Below are 15,054 nucleotides of genomic sequence, written 5' to 3' on the forward strand. Positions count from 1 at the left end.
TTCTGGCGTCTCATCGTACGCCATTTCTTGAGCAACCAGGCTCTGATACCAAATGTCAAGGTCCGAGAGTTCTTACACTAGATCGTGCGGCGCACTCTTGTCTTTTGGTAAAAAGGATGCAATCCTAGAATTGATGAGGCAACAACACGGACCCAAAGTATGTTAAGGAAGCACTCGTCAACAACGGGTGTGGAGTCGGGGCTTGTGACGGCCAATATTTCAAAGCGAGCACAAGCAGAACCGACAAGATGAGGGCATCTTTAAGGGTCTCTTGGGTTGGTGGGGGATGCTTTAAAACAAGGCAAGCACAATACCTATAAAGTCTTAAAATAGCATACAAGTCTTAAAGAAATAGAAATGAGGTAAGGAGCCTTGATTCATTAACTATTTGCTTCTTAAAGATATTTATATTGAATAAATAGAAAATTACTAGTTAACACTACAATGACAATGTAGACACCCAAATATGTCTCCCCAAAACCAAACCCAGTGATGAATACCTTTCACGTTATTTGATTATCGGACAAAGTGAAAGTGTAAAAAGTCTTGTGTTGAGAATGTTTTTATTAAAATATTTCTCTTTTTGTTTTCAAAAATATTTCTTTTTTTTATCCTATTTATTAAAAAAAATCCATTCCAATTTGGTTTAGTCTATGATAAGGGTCCAATAATCGTGTAATTGGATTGGGCTTGAAAAGAGCTTTCTAATGATATATTATAAACCCAATTTTAATTAATAATGAGGAACTTATGGATTGAATTAAATTAGTCCCAATGATTTTAAATGTGGCCCAATAGGGCCTATTAATCTCTTAGGAATATCTAGAAGGTTCTTTCTAATTCTAATAAGATTAGGATTGAAAATTATATTTTTAAAGATGTTTTATTTTGAATAAAATATATTATTTGTCACAAACATGATTTTAAATCTGCTTAGATGCGGAATTACCTGTTAACCGGTTTAAAGGATGATTCTGCGTACCAAAGCGTATTGTACTTTTGAATCAGCGCGAGACGACAAGGCTGTCGCCTGGCCCTAACAGCTGTCGCCTAACACTGCTCTTGTCGTATGGCGCTGACTTCTGTCGTTGGCAGCAAGAGGTATTTTATTTCGAATATGAATTTCTTTGATCCCATGCTATTTTTTTATAAATAGGGGTCGTATCTCCCCGTTTTTTATCATTCACAACCATCATCTCTCTCTATTCTCTATCTAAAAGCTAGAAGCTTTCTCTCTCTGTTCTTTTTCTAAACCTTCCCTCTTACAAAATTCCTCATTCATTAGATCTAGACACACCTAGCAAAGTTTGAAGTTGCCTTCGCCTAGACGTGAAAGGTTGATAATTTCTGAGAATTTGGTCCAAAATCTCTATTTCAATTATTTAATTTAATTGTTTTGATTTATTATTTTCCTTAAAGTTACTAACATGTGTATTTTGTTATTAAAAAGAGGTATGAGGCATTGAAGTAAGTACTTTCATTGTTTTATTGATCTTTTGATACAGAAATCATGTTAAGATTATTTTGTTGATTCCTAGTATCATGTTAGGATGTTTTATTGCTTCCTAATATCATGTTTAGGAGTAAATAAAATTGCTAATATCATGTATATTATTATGATGCTTCCTATTTCTTTCTTAATATCATGTTAGTATCATGTTAGGGCTAATTGATCTTTAATGTTTATTGACATGCTAGGGTTTGTTATTAATCTTGTTAGTATGATGCCTAGGATCTTGCTATTATTATTAAGCTTTGATATAATTATGATAATGATTATTATGTTGCTTGATATTATATTTATATATTATTGTTATTTCTTGATCACAATTTTTATGCATGTTAAAGGGAATTTGTAATTGTAATCACGCTTAATAAGATAATTAATAATCTTGTTAGGTTAATATGATTATAATTCAAGTGATCGCCACCAATTGGTTTGTTGTGCATTAATATTCAACCAACATAGATAAACAGGTTTAGGGTTAATCTATTGATTGCATGTTAGTCAGAAAGCGCATAAAGTAAAGGCCTATTATTAGGGCAAGTTCAACCTCTTTTAGGTTGGATTTGTACATTCATCCCCGAACTTCCATTCATGGTTCCAGACCTATTGGAGTTAACGATCTCCTTGATCAATAAGGGGTGTAACCTTCACCCTGTGAATGGTTTACAAGTTCCTAAAAGTTATTGGCGACTCTTTTACTCTAGCTTCCTTCCCTTTGGACGCCACCATGCTTAAGTGTATAATCACAGTGGGGCTCAAGTGTTGGATGCTTGAAATATTCCCTACAGACAGTAACACATAATTCTACCTAAAAGCTAGAAAGGAAAAAGAAAGACTTAAATGACATTACATAAGGAAAATACAAGTAAAAAGGGAGAAGAATACATAAGAAAGGAATTGGATTCTAATACCAGGTTTGAAAATAATTAAGCGGATGCTCTGTTAAAACTGGCATCATCCGCCTCTTGTGATACGCCTCAGCCACTCTTGTAAGAAGTAATGGATTAACAAAGTATTGTTGAAGAAGATCCCATTTGAATTCTAGACTGAAGTTTATCTTGGATGGATGGCGTCTGAGCCTATCTTCTAGACGATAGCTTGTCGGATACGTATCAAGAAATGATCACAATCAAATAGCGTGAGACCAACTTTCAAATGAATAATGGAGAACTTTTTAAGAAGGGATTTTAAAAGCCTACTTTGAAGTACATCACCATTGAGAAGGGGCAGGAGATTCTAAAAGAATTACATCTTGGCTATTGCGCCTCTCATATAGCTAGGTGGCGGGGCTCTAGCTATCAGGGCCAGGTAGCAGGGCTACTTTTGGCCCATGCTTGAGGCAAACGCCATGGAAGTAGTGAAGAAGTGTGACAGGTGACAACGAGTCGGCAAGCTAATCCATCATCCAGCTACTGATTTGACCGTCATTTATAGCCTAGTTCCATTTGCCAAATAGGGCATGGATATCCTAGGCCCGTACACTCCTACGACAGGAGGACGGCGGTACATTTAGTTGTTGTTGACTACTTCACCAAATGGGTAGAGGTATAGGCAGTCAAGAACATTAAGACAAAGGTTGTCATCTCTTTCATCTAGAAGAACGTCATCACCCGGTTCGGGGTACCTATGTCTATGGTCTATGGCAATGGCCCTCAGTTTGAGACGCCTACCCTAAAAAATTGGTTAAGAGATCGAGGGATCTCACATTGTTTCGCATCAGTCGGCCGACCTAAAGCAAACGGCCAAGTTGAAGCCTTCAATAAGCTAATCTCAGACGGTATCAAGAAGAAAATTGAAAGGGTTTGTGGCCTATAGGCAAAGGAGTTAACTCATTTCATATGGGCCATCAGGACAAATGAAAAAGGGGCAACGGTTAAAACCTTTTTTCTCACGGTGTATGGTGAAAAGGATGTCTTGCCTATTGAGCACTATGAACCAACTCTTTGAGTCATGCGATATGACAAAGAAGCAAACTAGGAGGCCATGCGGCTTGCATTGGGCTCTCTCCTACAGCGCATTAGCAATGCCACCTTGCGTCATGAGATTTACCGTCTCGGAATGAGAAGAGCCTACAACAAGAGAGTATACAAACGGTCTTCAAAGTTAGGGACTTTATGTTATGAAAAATGGAGGCAACCAGTAGGGTCAATGAACAAGGCAAGTTGACACCCAATTGGGAAGGTCCCTATCGGATTCATGAAGAAGTAAAAGACGGCACCTACCGGTCGGAAAATCCAGGCGGCAGGCAGCTAGCCAGAATTTGAAATGTAGACAACTTAAAAAATTACTACTTATGAGACTTCTAAATTTTTGTAAATAAAAAGCCTATTAATGAAAAAGTTGCTTTTTGTTTTAAATTTTATTTATGTATTGCAGACGTATCCCAGTGGGAACACCGTGGCTAAATTTCACATCATTATATAAGCTAAATTCGAAATCTTAGTGGCTAAACTTTCGTTTTGAACAAAATAAAAAAAATACCCATCCGGGTACGGCATCTGTCTACTCCAACATGAGATTGACATCAGGCGACACCCACCCAAGTGAATTCGTCGTAGAGAGCATCTCCCATCTTGGTGGTACATTGCTCTTTAAACCTAATGCAAACGACAAAGATTGACCAGCGTACTCAGGCGTGCTCATAGCTGGTTCACTCAAAGTAATCCAAAAAGGAATGCAATTGGGGTTATAAGAACGTTGTGCCTAAAGACACCAGTCGGTAACCAAATGTTGTTCAACCTTGGGTTACATTTTGAAATTATGTAACTCTGAAAAATCCTTCTAATTGGACAGAAAGATGTTTGAGTATATAATTGGAGTATGGTTACCCTAGACGGTGAAAAGATAGTTCATCAAACAAGCGGTCATTCGGCAACAATGTCAATCGTCAAACAAGCGGTCATTTGGAAACAACGCCAATGACCCCAAACATACTAGGTGTTACAAGGCAAATATCCTCGAACAATCAACTCATCCTAAATTAAACCTATTTCATGCAATCAAGAAAGAAGAAGAAAGAAAAGAAAAAGAAAGATCGCACCAGGTACTCCAAGCAATGCTAATGAGTATAAATGAAAGGAAACGCAAACCTTCAGGATGTTCCAAAAGAAATAGCAAGGTTAACATACCAAGAGAGAAAAAGAAGGCTATATACAAAAAGGAAAATGTTAGTAACTTCCAAACAAAATCAAACAATATCAGAGGTGGTAAAAATGATCAGAGAAGCAGAGAAAGAGAATCACAGAGCAGAGAGAAATATCATCCAATCAGGAAACAATTAATCATCACGAAAACAATTGTCAAGAACTAGAACAACAACATATCATCATCATCATAATTCATCAAACAAGAACATCATCATGAATAATCAGCAAAAAACAATCCCAGGAAACAAACATCATCATAAATCATTATCAGAGAAAGACACCAAGTTGAAGACAAAGCTAAATTGAACCATAAAAGCAAAAGGGAAACAAAAGAAGCACAACAGACATAAGAATATTCCCACAAGCTTAAAATGAGGTAAACCCCCCCCCCCCCCCCCCCCCAAGCCAAAACCAAGAAACAAGTTGGCATAGAAACAAAAGAAAAGCAAACAAGCATAAAAGGGAGGGTAGCTAAAATGACATCACTTGGCACTGTGGTAAGGGGTAGAATGAGTACTCCCCTCACCAACCTCATAAGAATCATGGCTAACAACATCATCCATATGCATAGCGTTCTTACACTTCAACCTTATTTCCCTCTCAACTCTATCTCTAGGAAAAAGGTAGGACCAATCATAAGGAACCGGCTTGCTCGATAGCCCCCATCGGCTAAAAGTCTCATGATCGGGAAATAGGTTAGGGTTAGTCGGATCATATGCAAAATCGCATCCTCCCGGCCTCTTATAATCATAAGAGGTCGGGGAGGTCGCCTTAATGGCATGAGGAGGTACATCAGCCCCTCCCAATAGGGATAGCACAATTTAGGGCCAATGGATTCATCAAATGGCTCTCATTGAGGAACGGGTCCTTGTTGGACCAGGAGGTACGGGTAGTTAACATAAGGCTCGATATCCCCCCCTTATGACATGCATACCATAAACTTGCCTAGCATGGTAATCATAGCCTAAAACAAAGTTATTCCCCAAAGGTGAACAATTTAAAACATTTGCAATGGAATCAATCTTTGCATGCAAAATAGACAAGTCACAAGTAGAGATAGAAGATGAAAAAGGGGGGATCAAAGATGTACCTCCCTGGGACACCCAAGGTGAAGAGGGAGCAAGAGGGACATATGGATTGTGGCGGAGATTTGGAAAAGGAGCTCTGTTGAGGGCTTTGTCGATCGGCCACTTGTTAGGTCTCCATGGAAGAGGGGTGTCTAAGCATATAGCCATAGCCTCGGGGTGAGGGATGGGGCACCAATCTGTTGTCTTTGTAACTTTCCAAATAAACAAGTTGTCTTGAGTAGTGCGCTCCAGAAATCTTTGATTTATCATGGCATAGATACTAAGGAAGTGGGAAGGGGTCTTCTCTCTTTTATCATGGACCGGTTCAAGAGACTCGAGCATTGCTTCATACTTCTTGTTGAGGGATAGAATCAAGATGGTAATCATTCCCCCTAGTCGGATACTTCCGGAGAGGAAAATATCGTCTTTGATATCGATGAAACGAACAAGAAAATGCAAAGCAAAGTCAATGACCGCCACCCAATCCTCAAATGGCTTATCCACTGGCAAGAACCAACTCAACTCCTCTCGAGAGATAGCACCAAGGGACTCCTTGGAGAAAAAGGCATAAGTAAGAAGTCGGCTAAAATATCTCAAAGCCGCATGAATGATTGAGGCCGATTTTGAATATTGAGGAAGATATGAATCCTCAATGGAGATATGCCTTCACCACTTGCTCTCCCCATATTTGGTATCACGTTGCAATACTTCAAATGCCGGATAAATATATGGAACACCCTCACTTGGATTTGGAAATTTGAAGATCCCATTGAAATATGAAAGAGGCACCGAATTATCGTTGTTGAAGACTTGAAATGTATGTCTTTGAGAAGTTTCACCTTCCAACTCCTCCTCATGAACCTCAAGTGAAGAGAGGAATTCGAAAGTTATCCGAGTATAGGTAGAGGAAATCAAAAGAACTCTTCTAGCCCCAAATTTCGGGAAAACAATCGCACATCATCATCAATACCCAACGAAGTAGTTGCCTATGAATCATAAAATCTATTAGACGAAATTTCCGAGATGAAAGCTTGACAAATTTGTCCCAATTCTCTTGTTTGGTGAACTTAATGCCAAAAGTGTCCGTGATGTTGGGAAGAGGGGGAACCACCTCCATATAGTTTTATCATCTTGCCCTTTTAGCTCGACGGAGAGGAGCCATCTACACACTCAAGTGAAAAATGCACTAGTAAGTAAGAATCATGAGCCACAATCATGCATCAAGAGCAACAACACTCCAAATCATCATCTAAAATCTATTATGCACATCAACACTTCCAAGTCATCATAATCAAACAAAAAATCCAACAATGGTGGTGCCAAAATCATAATGTGTTCAAATTATCAATCACAAGTTCATACAATCATCAAAAATTCATCATTAACACAACAAATGAGGTAAGTAGTAATAAATTGGATACAATAATCAAGCTAGTAACAAATCAATATAAGCACTCATGAACAACCAAGGTAGAAAATTTATTATAAAAATCAATAGAAATGAAGAAACCATACCTTGAATTGATGAGAAATCACAAAGAAATGGAATAAATAGCACTATCACACACAAACAATCCAAATTGAAAACTCCAAACCCCAATCCATAGAGTACCCAAAAAAACACAACTTAAGAAAAGAGAAAACCACAATGAAAGTGTAAAAATGGGGATTTAGAGTAATAATCAACTAGATGAAGTGAGAATTGGTTAAATTGCAATAGTAAAATAATGATGAAGATGGTGATGATGCTTGAACAAAAACCAAAAGAAAATAAAGTGAGAAATGAGAGGAAGAGAGAAAAAAATAAGGTTATTGCGTTTAAGGGAGGATCAGCAGTGGGCGCGGCCGCGCCAGAGAGCCACGCGGCCGCGCAGCCTTCAGGGTATATAATCTTCCGAATCTCCTTTTGCGCACATTGGTGAGTACAAGGGGGATGATCACGATGAACATTATAAAAAGCATATCCAAAACTCCTTGATAGTGGGTTCGACACTAGATTTTCATGAACCCACCATTTGAACCCACCAATCTTCAATTCTTACACATGCTTCCAATTCATAAACTCAAACGCTTCCTCTTCAAAATTGGCACCAAAATTGTTGGAAATCAAATCAAATCCACCTAAAACACAATCAAGAAAGAAAATCAACAAAGAATAGAAATATCAAAAGAAAAACAAAAATTAAGGAAAATAGAGAAAATGGTTAGAAATTTGGATTGCCTCCCGAAAAGCGCTTGTTTAACGTCATTAACTTGACGTTCTCCACCCTTGAAGGTGGATCATAGAGAGTCATATCATGCACGGATCGTACAAAAACTCCATCATAGTAACGCTTGAGCCTATGACCATTGACTTTGAAAGTTCTCGAGAAATCCAAAGGAGATATTTAAATAGCACCATTAGGAAAAACCTCTTAAACAACAAAAGGACCACTCCAATGAGACATTAGCTTCCCGGGAAATAATCTCATCCTAGAATTGTAAAGGAGCATCTTGTCACCAACATTGAACTCCTTCTTCTCAATAAGCTTATCATGCACCTCCTTGGTACGAGTCTTATACATGCTTACACAATCATATGCATCTAATCAAAGTTCTTACAACTCATGGAGATCAAGCTAACGTTGCTCACCCGCACTTTCCAAGTCAAAATTGATTTTCTTAATGGCCCAATGAGTACGATGTTCAAGTTTTACCGGAAGATGACAAGACTTCCCATAAACCAAGCGATAAGGAGTAGTGCCAATAGGAGTCTTGAAAGCCTTTCTATATTCCCACAAAGCATAATCAGCTTATCCGACCAATCCTTCCTATTTCTTGCGACTGTCTTTTCAAGAATCAATTTGATTTGACGGTTAGACACCTCGACTTGCCCACTAGTTTGAGGATGATAGGGGAGTCCAAAATATTGATTAACTCCATGCTTCTTTAAAGTCTTGCGGAAGGCGCTATGCACAAAATAAGATCCATTATCACTAATAACTGCCTTTGGAATGCCAAATCATGGAAAAATTATCTTCTTGAACATCTTCATTATTACCTTATGGTCGTTTGTTGGTGAATCAATGGCTTCCACCCATTTTGACACATAATCAATGGCAACAAGAATATATTGATTTCCATATGAAGTAGGAAAAGGACCCATGAAGTCTATTCCCCATACATAAAAAATTTCCAACTCTAGTACAGGTTGTTAGGGTATCTCATTCCTATTTGAAATGCTTCCAGTCTTTTGGCATCGGTCACAACTCTTGAAAAATTCCCAAACATTCTTGAAGAGATTTGGCCACCACAATCCGCATTAAAGTACCTTTGAAGCCGTTTTTGAAACACCCATGTGACCACTACTCGGATCCAAGTGGCACATCTTCAATACACTTGGTAACTCCTCATTTGGAACATATCTCCACAATAACCCATCAACACCCCTTTTATACAAAATTGGTTCATCCCATACATAATGCCTAGCCTCCCTCTTGAGCTTTTTTCTCCGATTCTTGGAAAATGAAGGAGGAAACTCCCCACAAGCAAGATAGTTCACCAAATCGGCAAACCATGGGGGTTCCTTCACATCTATAGCATACAAAGAATCATCTAACATTCTATCTTCAATGGGAGACCAATCATCTTGAACTTGAAAATCATCAAATCTAGATAGATGACCCGCTACAACATTCTCCGTTCCTTTCTTATCTCTAATCGCAAGGTCAAAAGTTTGAATCTCTAACACCTAACGAATTAGCCTTGCCTTTGATTCCTTCTTCCCAAAAATATATTTTAGGGCCGCATGATTGGTGAACACAATTGGTTTGGACCCTAACAAATAGCAACAAAATTTTTGAATGGAATGAACAATAACCAAAAACTCTTTCTCCGTTATAGTGTAATTCCTTTTAGCGCCATTAAGAGTTTTTGACATATAATAAATGACATGAAGATTTTTATCAACTCTTTTACCTAAAACTCCTCCAATGGTCATGTCACTTGCATTTCACATCAACTCAAAGGGTAAATCCCATCTAGGGGCTTGGACAATAGGAGTAGAAATCAAAGCTTTCTTCTACATGTTGAAAACTTCCAAACACTTATCATCAAACACAAACTCCAAATCCTTTTGAAGAAGATCATTGAGAGGCCTTGCAATGAGAGAAAAATCCTTGATGAATCTTCTATAGAACCCGGCATGCCCTAAAAATGATCTCACACCCTTCACATTAACCGGAGGTGGAAACTTTTCAATAACCTCAATCTTTGCCTTGTCCATCTCTATGCCCTTGTGAGAAATTTTATGCCCAAGGACTATGCCTTCTTCAACCATAAAATGGCATTTTTCCCAATTCAACGCCAAGTTCACCTTCTCACACCTTACCAAGCACTTTTCAAGATCTTCAAGGCACGCCTCAAAGGAAACTCCACCTACGGAAAAGTCATCTATAAACACCTCCATATCCTCCTCCAACATGTCTCAAAAGATACTCATCATACACCGTCGGAAAGTTGCAGGAGCATTGCAAAGGCCGAATGGCATTCTCCTATAAGCAAAGGTACCATAGGGACAAGTAAAATTAGTTTTCTCTTGGTCATCGGGGTGAATAGGAATTTGGAAAAACCCCGAGTAACCGTCAAGGAAACAATAGTAGTTGTGCCTCGTTAGTTTTTCAAGCATTTGATCAATGAAAGGAAGGGGGAAGTGATATTTCTTGGTGGATGTGTTTAGACATCTATAGTATATACACATTCACCAACCAGTGACCATCTTCGTTGGAATAAGCTCACCTTTTTCATTCTTGACGACGGTCATGCCTCCCTTCTTTGGAACGAAATGAATGGGTGAGACCCACCTAGATTTTAAGATTGCGAATATGATTCCCGAATCTAAAAGCTTAGTAATCTCTTTCTTCACTACCTCACCCATTTGGGGATGTAATTTCCGTTGTCGCTCAATAAGAGGAAGAGCGTCCTCCTCAAGGGTTATGTGGTGTGTACATAAAACGGGGCTTATACCTTTGAGGTCATCAATGGTATATCCAAAAGCACCTTGGTGCCTTTTCAAAACACCGCATAATGATTAAGCTTGGATTTCACTCAAAGATGCACTAACAATCACGGGATAAGTAGAATTTTGGCCTAAGAACTCATACCTAAGGTGTGATGATAGAGGTTTGAGCTCTACCATGGGAACACCTTTACCTTCCTTGGTTGAAGCTGATTGCAAAGCCTCTTGGCTTGAGATTTTCATGCATATTTGCTCATCACTTCCTTCAACACTCCCATCTAACAAATTCTCATACAAAGCCATTTCCTTGCTAGGAGCACCTATATTTTCCTTTTTCAACAAAATGCACTCAAGAGGATCATTAGTTGTGAGCAAGTGCTCATGCATTGAATGTACAAAATTGTCTAAAATATCAACTCTCATGCAATTCTCAAGAGATGAAGAAGGATATTTCATAATTTCATTCAAATTAAATTCAAGTAACTCATCTCCTATTTTAAGCAAAATCTTAGCACTTTTGACATCAATCAAAGCACCCAAAGTAACAAGAAATGGTCTACCAAGAATAATAGGAATTGTAGAATCCTCATCTATGTCACAGACCACAAAATCTACCGGAATGATGAACTTTCCTACCCTTAAGGGAACATCCTCCACCTTACCCCTAGGAATCCTAATTGATCTATCAGCTAATTGCAATGTAATGTTGGTAGGTAAAAGTTCTCCCTTCTCTACTCTTTGATAAAACCGAGTATGGAATAATGCTAACACTAGCTCCTAAGTCACACAAGGCATTATCAATTTGCATTTTATAAATATCACAAGGGATAGAAAAGTTTCTGGGATCCTTCAACTTGGGTGGAATTTTGTTCATTATGATTACACTACAATTCTCGGTCAAGTTAACCGTTTCCGCCACATCACATGTCCTCTTTCCACTCAAGATCTCCTTAAGGAACTTTGCATAATTTGGAATTTGTTCTATCACATCGGTGAAAGAAAGAGTAAGATGAAGTTGTCTAAGCATCTCTATAAATTTCCCAAATTGCTCCTCTAATTTGTTCCTATTAAACTTTTGGGGGTAAGGGAGCTTGGGCTTGTAGACTTCTTTTTCTTTCTCTTTCACCTTCTCAACTTGTTCCTTAGCGAATTCCTCAAGCAAAGAGTTCTCATCTCCCTCATTCTCAATTTGACTCTTGCTAGGACTCTCTTTAGCATCACTCTTCTTAGAATCCTCATTCTCAAAGACCCTACCACTCCTAGTCACAATCGCATTTATAGGGTTCTTAAGATCTAAGCTTGGTGAAGTCAAAGAAGAAAGATTTGTAAATTCCTTAAACTCACTAGCCAATTGAGAAATTTGTGTCTCTAACCCTTTATGGTAAGTTAACATCTCCTTGAACTTCTCATTGCTTAAGGTCATGTAGGTGTTCAACAATTTGGCTTGCTTCTCTATGAAATCCTCCAAGAAACTCCTAGAAGAAAATGGTTGATCATAAAAATTATCACTTTGGCCTTGGGTATTTGCAATAAATCCAGGTGGGGTAAATCTTTGAACATTTGTTTGAAGATTCCCTTACTTTGATTGCTCCAATTACCTCTACATTGATTTTAGCAACAATCGTGATTATGGTTACCATAACAATTGTTATAATCCCCATATCCTTGGCCATGACTTTTACCATTATAACCATGGTTGTTAATAGCTACCACAAATCCCTTGGATTCCATTGTTTCTATAACCACTATTTTGGTTATAATTATCATACTTCCCTTGGTTGTGATAATTCCTATTCACAACATTCCTTTGAACATCTAATCTAGGTCAAACATTATTATTAGCAACAAAATTCACATGTCCATTCTCATTCCCAACACATTCATCACAAGGAACATTAGGGCAAATAGAAGCATCATGGCCATTCATTCCACATAAATCACAAGACCAACATTCTCTAACCATGCAACAAGAAGAAGGAATAGAGTTAGGGGAATTAGGTGTACCTCTCCCCTTAATGTGGGAAGGAATAATTGGTGCTTATGACGTTGTGCTCTCGAGCTTAAACTTGATAGAAACTACCTCCTTCCCTTAGTCCGAAATTTGAGTTGACAAATTGTTGATAGAATTGAGTTGTTCAATCGGCTCTTTCTCACCATCTTGCCATTCCATGTAGTATCTAACAACATCCTCAATGATATCTACAACCTTTTTATCGTTCTTGTTCATGATTGGGCCTCCGGCTCCGGCATCAAGATTGACCTCCCTTGAGGACTCAAACCTCCATAAAAAATTTGAATGATTAGGTAAGTAGGGATTCCATGGTGAGGACACTCGTGTTGATACTCTTTGTATCTCTCCCATGCTTCATAGGGGCTTTCACTAGACCATAGCTTGAAACCTTGAATCAAAGCTCTTGCCTCAACCTTTTTCTTTTGAGGGAAAAAACGAGAAAGGAATTCTTTGGTAACTTCATCCCAAGTTCTCAAAGAATTAGGCTTCACTTCCTTGTCTAGCCACTCTTGAGCTCTTCCAATTAGAGAGAAAGGAAATAGTTTGAGCCTTATGAATTCTTGAGCAACCCCGTTCACCTTAATTGTGTTGCAATATTTCTCGAACTCCTTAAGATAATTGAGGGGACTTTCATTTACTCCTCCGCTATATTGCCGCCTTTCAATCAAAGTTATCATTGTCGGCTTGATCTCAAAATCACTATCTAGGATCTATAATGGAGCAATCCCGCTCTCATACTTGTATGCACCCGGAGTGCCCAACTCCTTCAATGTAACCCTCGGGACTTCTCCCATGTTAACTTGTACACACAAACTCAAAGGAAAATATTAGTAACACGGCTAAAAATGTAGCCAAAAGAGAAAAATCTTTCTGTATTTTTGAAATTTAGTGAAATAGACTCAAGAACAATAGCAAACAACTACGCCATTCCCGGCAACGACGCCATTTTGAATAAGGGTTGAGACTAGGTCGTTGGACTAATCTTCCCTAGGCCAAACAAAATTTGTAATCACTCAACACACCCTTATAACTAGCATAGGAGTAAGTCGAGGGTTGAACCACTAGGAATGGGAGGTGAATGCTAATGCTAAAGCTAAGCTATTTCGAAGTAATGAAGTAAGGTGTGTATATTCTAAGACAATAAAACAATCAAGATAAAATCAAATATATCAAACACTAGGGTTAAGGATCCACATATACTTGCAATGGATACAACTAATTGGGATTGGAATTGACTAAGTCGAGTATTGCAAGGGAAAATCTATAATGCAATCAAAAGAGTTTGATAAGCTATTCTCCTAGAGGTCAAACTAGCGCCAACTATGAGAGACTCTAGCTAGGAACTTCATAAACCAACTCAATCAAAAAATGCAAGAGACAAACCAATTGTTCGTATCAATGTGAACTTATAATGTACTCTAGTGTGAATAGTTAGGTTGATCACTCCTAAATTAAACACAAACATGCACATAATCAATCAACCAATTTAATCACAACATCAACTCCATCAATTTCACCCAATTAGCATCAATCCATTACTCATATATGCTTTACCATCTCCCTAGCAAGTAGACTAATCACACTCCATGGAAATAAAAATCAAAACTAAGCTAAAACAACAAATTCATCATCATCATATTAATCAAACTAAAATCAATCAAAAATCAATCAAACTTGAACAATTAACAAAGAAATTGAAATTAAAAGCAAAAGATTGCATAAAAGTAAAAGAAATCCTTACAAACTTGCTTCAAATCAATGAAGAAAATACTTAGAATCATCAATCTTCAATCATCAATCAAGAACTTTTCTTTCTACAAACTAGAGTTTCTCTCTCTACCAAATCTAACCAAATTCTATTCAAATTCTAAAAGAACTAACTCTCTCTAAAAATAGAAAGAAAATCTTTATATAGTAAAACTAACAAAGAGAAGGTAGTTAGATCATTCAAAATAGACCCATACAGACACGGCCAACTACAAGGGGGAGCGCGGCCACGCAAAATGGGGTACAAAATAGAGACCCAGAGAGGCGCGCCCGCGCCACCTGGTCGCGCAGCCGCACCATGGTAGCGCGCACCCGCGCCTGGGAGCAGGGCAGCCTCCTTCATCGTCGACTTTCTCTTCCTCGTGCACTCCACTAGATGATGTTGATGAACACAGAATGAGGCAGTCTCCAAATAGCCCCCACAGTGGGTTCAACACTAAAATTAGTGTACCCACCGCTTGCATGCACGAGCTAGAAGACTTGGCCTATACACTCCCTCAATCTTAAACTTCAAATGGTAGGCAAGAGACATCTCAAACGATATAAACATGAGAAGGAGA

This window comes from Chenopodium quinoa, unplaced genomic scaffold, assembly GCF_001683475.1.
Source record: "Chenopodium quinoa cultivar QQ74 unplaced genomic scaffold, ASM168347v1, whole genome shotgun sequence".
Classification (NCBI taxonomy): Eukaryota; Viridiplantae; Streptophyta; class Magnoliopsida; order Caryophyllales; family Amaranthaceae; genus Chenopodium; species Chenopodium quinoa.